Genomic DNA, 7,316 nt, shown 5'->3' with positions numbered 1-7,316 from the left:
CACTGGGCCTCCTGGCTCTGGATTTCTCTTGTACAGATTTGAGAAGTTTTCAGCTGTTATTTCTTGAAATAAATTTTCTGCCCTCTTTTCTTTTTCTTCTCCTTCTGAGATCCCTATAATGGTAGGTGTTATTATAGTTGATGGTGTTGCTGAGTTCCTCAGGTGTATTCTCATTTTGCCTAATTTTTTATCTCATCTGCTCAGCTTAATTACTTTCTGTTGCTCTGTCCTCTGTATCACTGATTTGTTTTGTTTGTTTTTTTTTACTTTGTCTAGTCTTCTATATATTCCATCTAGTGTATTTTTAATTTCATTTATTGTATTCGTCTCTGATTGGCTCTTTTTTATCTCATTATTAAATGTCTCATTGATGTCCTCCTCTCTTTTCTCAAGTCCAGTGAATATCTTTATGATCATTATTTTAAATTCTCTATTGGAGAATTTACTCATTAATACATAGATTTGTTTAATGTATTTTAATGTAAATTTGTAAATTACTTATTAATTAATAAACATTAATTAATATTAATAAGAATATTACTTATCTCCATTTCTCTTTGGTCTTTTGCTGTGATTTTGTCCTGTTCTTTTATTTGGGACATATTCCTCTGTTTCCTTATTTTGTCTAATTCTCTATGTCTATTTCTCTGTGTTAGAAAAGACAGCTATGTCTCCTGCTTTTGAAAATAACGGCCTTATGAAAAAGAGGTCCTGTAGTGCTCTGCTGTGCAGCATCCCTGTTCACCAGAACCTAGTGCTTTAAGGGTGTCTCCTATGAGTGTTGCATACATCCTGCTGTTGTGGCTAAGCCACTTTTTCCTTCAGTCCAATCTTCTGCAATGACTCTTTTTGCCTGTTGTGGGCGATGTTTGGCCTCTGCAGTGTTAGTGGGCTAGTCTGGGGACTCCTTGGGTTTGAATTGAGTCAGACCAGGCACTTGTCAGACATGCAGTTGCACCAAATGGCAAGTTGCTTTCCCTGTATTGTCCCCTGTGCAGCTTCTGTTGGTGGGTGGGGCCTGAAGTCAGACCAGTTGTCTGCCTCCAGCTTATTCCTGGGGCCTCCATCTATCTCACTTGTGCATGTGGCTATCTTTCTGTCTGTCTATGGAGGAGTCTGTTGGAGTGGTGGTGCCCACTGTATAGGGTTGATTGCACACTGTGAAGCCTGTGATATCTGGCTTTGATCAAGAGCATATTGTAGAGGGCAGATCCAATGAAGCACAGTGGGGGAGATGGGGTCTGCAGCCTGTTAGCAGTGCTAGCAAGCTTTGTGTGTGTCCCAGATCCTCTGTGTGAGGGGCCCTATAGTGCCAGGATTGAGGTAGCCAGGATTGAGCACATCAGGGTGGGGTAGCAGGGTGGCAGTGCTAATAAGCTTTGAGTGGGGCAGCTCCTTTGTGTGAAGGGTCCTGCAGCACTGAGACTGAGGCATACTGCCCAGAGGGGTGGATTAGTAGAAGCACAGCATGGGAAAGGGGTGTGAGGTGACAGCACTAGCAAGTTAGGTATCAGGTCCAGCAAGTGATCGCATGTTTATGCTGGTGGGAGTGTGGGGAAGAGGGAAATAGAGCTTGTCAGTTCCTTTGTTCCTGAGGAGTTCCTCAGAGATTTCTGTCCCTCTGGACAAACTCAGAAATTAATAAATAAATTTCCCTACCATATATTCCAGATGCCTTCAAACTGGTGCTTCTATGTCACAGACTGTCATGCTCTCTTTTTAAGGGTGGGGGCTCTGTTTTCTCTCACTTTCCCACTCTCCTCAAGCTGAGCTGCTGATTCTTTTAAATTCTAAGTTGTAAGTCTCTCTAGCTTAAGAACTTCTAAAATACAGCCTCTCTGGTATTTCAAACCTGAATGTTATGGAGTTTGTCTTCCCCATAGGGGCTCCCTGTTGTGGGTGTCGGTTTCTCTCCCCTCTCAGTGCCCCTGCCAGTCCTTCCTCCTGTGGACAGTCTTGGGAGTTTAGTTCCCGACCATATCTCTGCCCTTCCTACCCTTTCATGTGGCCTCTTCTCTACATCTGATTGTGGAGTTTATTCTACCTGTCTTTGGGTCATGTTCTAGGTTGTTTACACTGATATGACTGTTATCTAGTTGTATCTGTCAGACAAGGTGAGCCTAGAGTCCTCTTAATATGCCATCTTCCCCCAGAACCTTCTCAAATGCATTTTATTTTATATTATTTTTTTAATTTTTCATTTTTTAAAAGATTTATTTATTTATTTATTTATTTATTTATTTATTTATGATAGACACACACACACACACAGAGAGAGAGAGAGAGAGAGAGAGAGAGAGATGCAGAGACACAGGCAGAGGGAGAAGCAGGCTCCATGCCGGGAGCCGGACGGGGACTCAATCCCGGGATTCCAGGATCACGCCCTGGGCCAAAGGCAGGTGCCAAACCACTGAGCCACCCAAGGATCCTCTCAAGTGCATTTTAAACAATTCTGCAATGATCTTTTTTTTTTTAATTTTTAAAATTTTATTTATTTATTTATGATAGTCACACACAGAGAGAGAGAGAGGCAGAGACACAGGCAGAGGGAGAAGCCCGCTCCATGCACCGGGAGCCCGACGCGGGACTCGATCCCGGGTCTCCAGGATCGCTCCCTGGGGCAAAGGCAAGCGCTAAACCGCTGCACCACCCAGGGATCCTCTGCAATGATCTTTTAAAAATTATGCTTCCTCATTTCTCTATTACAGATAAACCATCGATATTTGAGAAAGGATTGGTTGTCTAGAGCCACAGAATGAATGGAATTGTAAGGAGATGTCAGACCCTTTAAAAAACAAAGCTGGAAATGTGAAACTCTCACTGAGAGGTTTTTGTTTTTTGTTTTTTTTGTTTTGTTTTGACAGCAACATGTTTATTTTATCATCCATCTGAGGATATAAACACAAAATACTTCTTAAGTAAAATATGAAAACATCAGGCAATTCCTAGACTACTACTACAAATGTAGTCTTCACCTACAGTAAATAACTAAGCCAGTCAATCATTTTGGTCTTCATCCCAGTCTTCCTTCCCACTTGGAGGTTTGGGCCCACCAGCTGGTTTTGCCATGATGACCTGATCCACTCTAAGGACAGTGATGGCAGCATTCGTAGCCAGCTTGATAGCCCAGTATTTTCCCAAGTAAGTGTCTAAATACCAGCCTCCAACATGTCCTTTACAGCAGGAACTTCAGCCTTAATATCTAATCCAACGTTCTTATTTCCTTCTTGATGTACTGCATAGAGTTTAGGCAAGATATAGCATCTAACTCTGCTTAATAGAGCTAATGAAAAATATTGGTGTGGATAATACATATTTGTAGAAAATTTCCCTTGGGTTTCCTTTGTTGTCACTAAAGGTTCTGAATGCTGCAGATAAAATATGTTCTTTTGACAGGTGGGGAATATGAAGACAGTCTAAGAACAGACTAAGTGTCATGGGTGGGGACTATCATATAAATCTGGACTCTTTTATTTATTTGTTTATTTTTGTGTGTGAACGTGGAAATGCCTGGGAAGGCAAATGTCTCTTATTGCGCAAACAAAAATAATAGAAGGCTTAGATCACCCAGAAAGTACACTGAACAAATCTGGGAAATTTGTCTTGAAGAGTGTGGTGGGTGGGGAAGAAAGACAGGATATGCTGGACTCCTGAGGGGGCCAGATAGATCATTTCAAACAGGGATTTGAGAGGAAGTAGAAAAAAATCTCCAACTGGGAACTGCAATTTGAGAGAGAGGGTAAAAAAGTGTTCCCCAGTTATCATTTTTGAGTTCTTCCAGTGTGGTTAGGATAAACAACTTTCCCAGTTTGCCAAGGACTGAAGGGTTTCCTGAGGTTTGGGATTTTCATTGTTGAAACTAGGAAAGTCCCAGATAAACTGAGACAGTTGGTCATCCCAGGTGCAAAACACTGAAAGTCACTGATAAAAATAAAGTAGCAACTAGGAAGGAGAACACTTTGAAATCATTGTCTGGCATTTCGTACAACCTCGAGTAACTAAAGTAGTTAAACCCATGTTAATGAAGGGACATGGGCTATTTTAAGTGAAGGGAGTCATGAGAAGTAGCAAGAAGGTGTAAGACAGGCTGTTTTGTGAAAAAGAGAAAGTTTAAAGCAAATACAAGGTGCAAAAGTTGATGAGGAGAGAGATTGAAAGCAAATCTTGCTAATTAAAATTTTGGCTGAGGACCAGGCCTGATAAAACTCATGCCACGCTGATATGAATAATCTTTGTAAGTATATCTATCTGTACGTTTATTGCTTGAATACCAATTTTCCTGATTACAAAACACTGAATTATTAACTTAATTCAGTCAAAAGAGTATGTAGTAGTCAAGCTAGTTGTGACTTTCCTGGCAGATTTATGGAAAGAATATTTGCTAAAATGGTTATTGTGATTTGTGAAGACCAATGTTAGGTGTACTCATCTGCACATTAAACTTAAAACATAGAGAAGGTGTGAAAAGCTTTTAAATATCTAAATATGATTTTTGCAGAGTCTTTGGAAATCTTTCTCAGGGTTACCTAGAACATAACAGTGACTTAATTTGGATGCAGTTATCAACCAGCCTATCAATTAGCGTTTAAGGATCACCGATTTGTGCCAAGTTTGGCATCATATGTATGAACAATGATCCAAATAAATGTAAATGGGAATTGATTAATTATGCGATTCTAGTCAATGCTAGGCTCCTCTGATTTTTTTTCTTTCTTTTCTTCTTCATCCTCACCTTTATCCTCCTCTTCTTTTCCCTCTTCTTTTTTCTCATTGGCAAGAAGAATGGAATTATACCTATTATCCTCAAAACAAGACATGAAGTAACTGTTTCTGAGAAAACGATATTCATTGTCTACCATGTCTATAGCACTATGCATAGCATGAGGCATAAATATAGGAAATTTTTTCATTACTATATCATCTTCTACCTAAGATGGCAGAGTTAAGCATGTAAACAAATCATTATAAACATGGCAGAAAAAAATAATTGGTCAGAGGTTGAATTCACATGTAGAAAGTTCTTGAATTGATGCTTATTATCTTAAAGGACTTACAAAACATATTAAAGATGAAAGGTAGTGATATCTGTTGTCACTAGTATTGCAATTCAGTCCTGTTGCTTCCCCTGTGGTTTCGTGGCAAACAGCACACATGCCTGTGTTAACATAAGTTTTATTTTGTATATTTACATTTAGCTAGATTCAAAGCTCATTTGACAGTTAATTTCAACTGTTGCACACAGTAAAAATAGTGGACTTGAAGACTCTTCTTCTGTCTGGACTACGTACTTCTTAAATTCCATTTTTCTACGTCCTGGGAATGCAGAGTAAGTACAATCGACCAGTCTCCTGCCTTCCCAGCCTTATTTGTATATTGATAGTGTCTGTATTATTTAGGAGCAAAAAAAACACCTTCAAATGGAAAGTTCCTAAAATCTTACACAAGGTTCTTTATTAAATATTACAGTGACAACTACATTAATGCACTCCTTGATTCCTTAGGGGCAAAGGGCACTTGGAACACAACGTTTAAAGCTCTGAGTAAATTCAGGAATCTATCAGTAAGTCCTGACTCAACAGAATTAACTCAAGTTTACGGGCAGGGCTCTTACATTAATAAAGGAGATTGTATTTCCAAAACATTCCACTGTTTAAAAAAGTCTTAGAAAAGCTACAATCCTGACTAAACAGTGCTTAAGTAGAAATAATTCTGTAACAAAGTACTTTGTACAGGAAATAGGCCTTGAGAAAGGTCTAGTTATAATAACTGTGAAGATGTGGCTTTGACAGTTGTTCCTCTGTTTAGGAAAAAAAAGTAAACATTTTAATAATTGGGGTTTAAATATAAATACTTTCTAGATATTGAATAAAGTAATTGGAAAGAATCCCTGGAACAAGAGGCTTGATATATCTCTCTAAAACACTCTACCAAATGAAATTGTAGACTATCAAAGCACATCTGTGAAAGGATTATCTAAAGTTATATAATATGTAGGAATATATATAATCACATGATGTTTCTGGATTAATATCATGAGTGATTGGATAAACTCATTGGTGAAACAATTTGAGTGACTATCAGTCACATTCATTTTGGGTATAATTATCAGAATCAGTGGACCCAGCAAATATATAGTAACTCATTGGAAATACAGTGCATAGGTCAAAAAATCTTACAATTAAAAGAAACCCACTGTATGATCATCCAGATTCTGTTTCAACAGACAATTCCTGAAAAACTCATCACTCAAAAGGTAGGTCATTCTACTTTCAATCAATTTCTCCTTTTATGAATAAAGTCTGTCTATGCGTAAGCACAAAGCTACCTTTTGAATCTCATAACTGATCTCATTCATTAATTCATTTACCATTTAATAAGTATTGATTGAGTACCAGGGATATAATGATAAATGAGACATATTTTCTGCTCTCATGGATCTGGCAGTCAGTGGGAAAAGCCTATTCCACCAGCACCATTCTATATTTAGCTCTTTCAGACATGTAAGACAACTAACACTTTCTCAACTTTAACACATTTCCTCATTAGGCTACATGTCCATTAGTGTACCTCATTTTAAATAAAGAAATTCCAGATTCTTCACTGCATTTGTCACTTTTACTGTGGTTTGCCCATGCTCTTTTTCACATATTTGCCCAGTACTAAACTCCTTTCTTGGGGAGGTAAGTTTAGAATATAATGATCTGTTCATTTATTTAGAACACTTATTTAGCACCTGTCATGTGTCAGGCAAATGTGAATATGGCCATAATTTCTGCCTTCAAGAAGTTCATGTTCTAGAAGAAATTCCAGAATGCACGAACAGCTGCTACTCTAACACAGTCCCATTAATTCTGTCTGTGCTCTGCAGATAAGGAAATAGGTGTTCAGAGGCTTATGACTTGTCTCGTGTTAGATTAAGGAATTATGGCTCCAGATCCAGGCCCAAATACAGCAAAATTCACTGAGCTAAGCCAGTAATCTGCAACTGAAGACCTGAGAAATAATGCAAGCTACAAAGTAATCAGTTTCTTTATATGTAAAATAGAACATCAGCCTCTGCAGGGCTGGAGTAAGTTGTAGAAAACCAGTAGATCTCTAGTCAGTATTAATTTGAAAATAGAAAAGTATATACACATATTTTTAAGAGTTATAAGAGTCAAATAGTCTTACATGTTGTCATTATTAACTTTTTTTAAAAGATTTTATTTATTTATTCGTGAGAGAGAGAGAGAGAGGCAGAGACACAGGCAGAGGGAGAAGCAGGCTCCACGGAAGGAGCCCAACATGGGACTCGATCCCGGGACCCCAGGATCACA

The sequence above is a fragment of the Canis lupus genome, chromosome 14, assembly GCF_011100685.1.
Source record: "Canis lupus familiaris isolate Mischka breed German Shepherd chromosome 14, alternate assembly UU_Cfam_GSD_1.0, whole genome shotgun sequence".
Taxonomy (NCBI): Eukaryota; Metazoa; Chordata; class Mammalia; order Carnivora; family Canidae; genus Canis; species Canis lupus.
The sequence above is the reverse complement of the archived record's forward strand: the minus strand, read 5'-3'. Positions refer to the sequence as shown.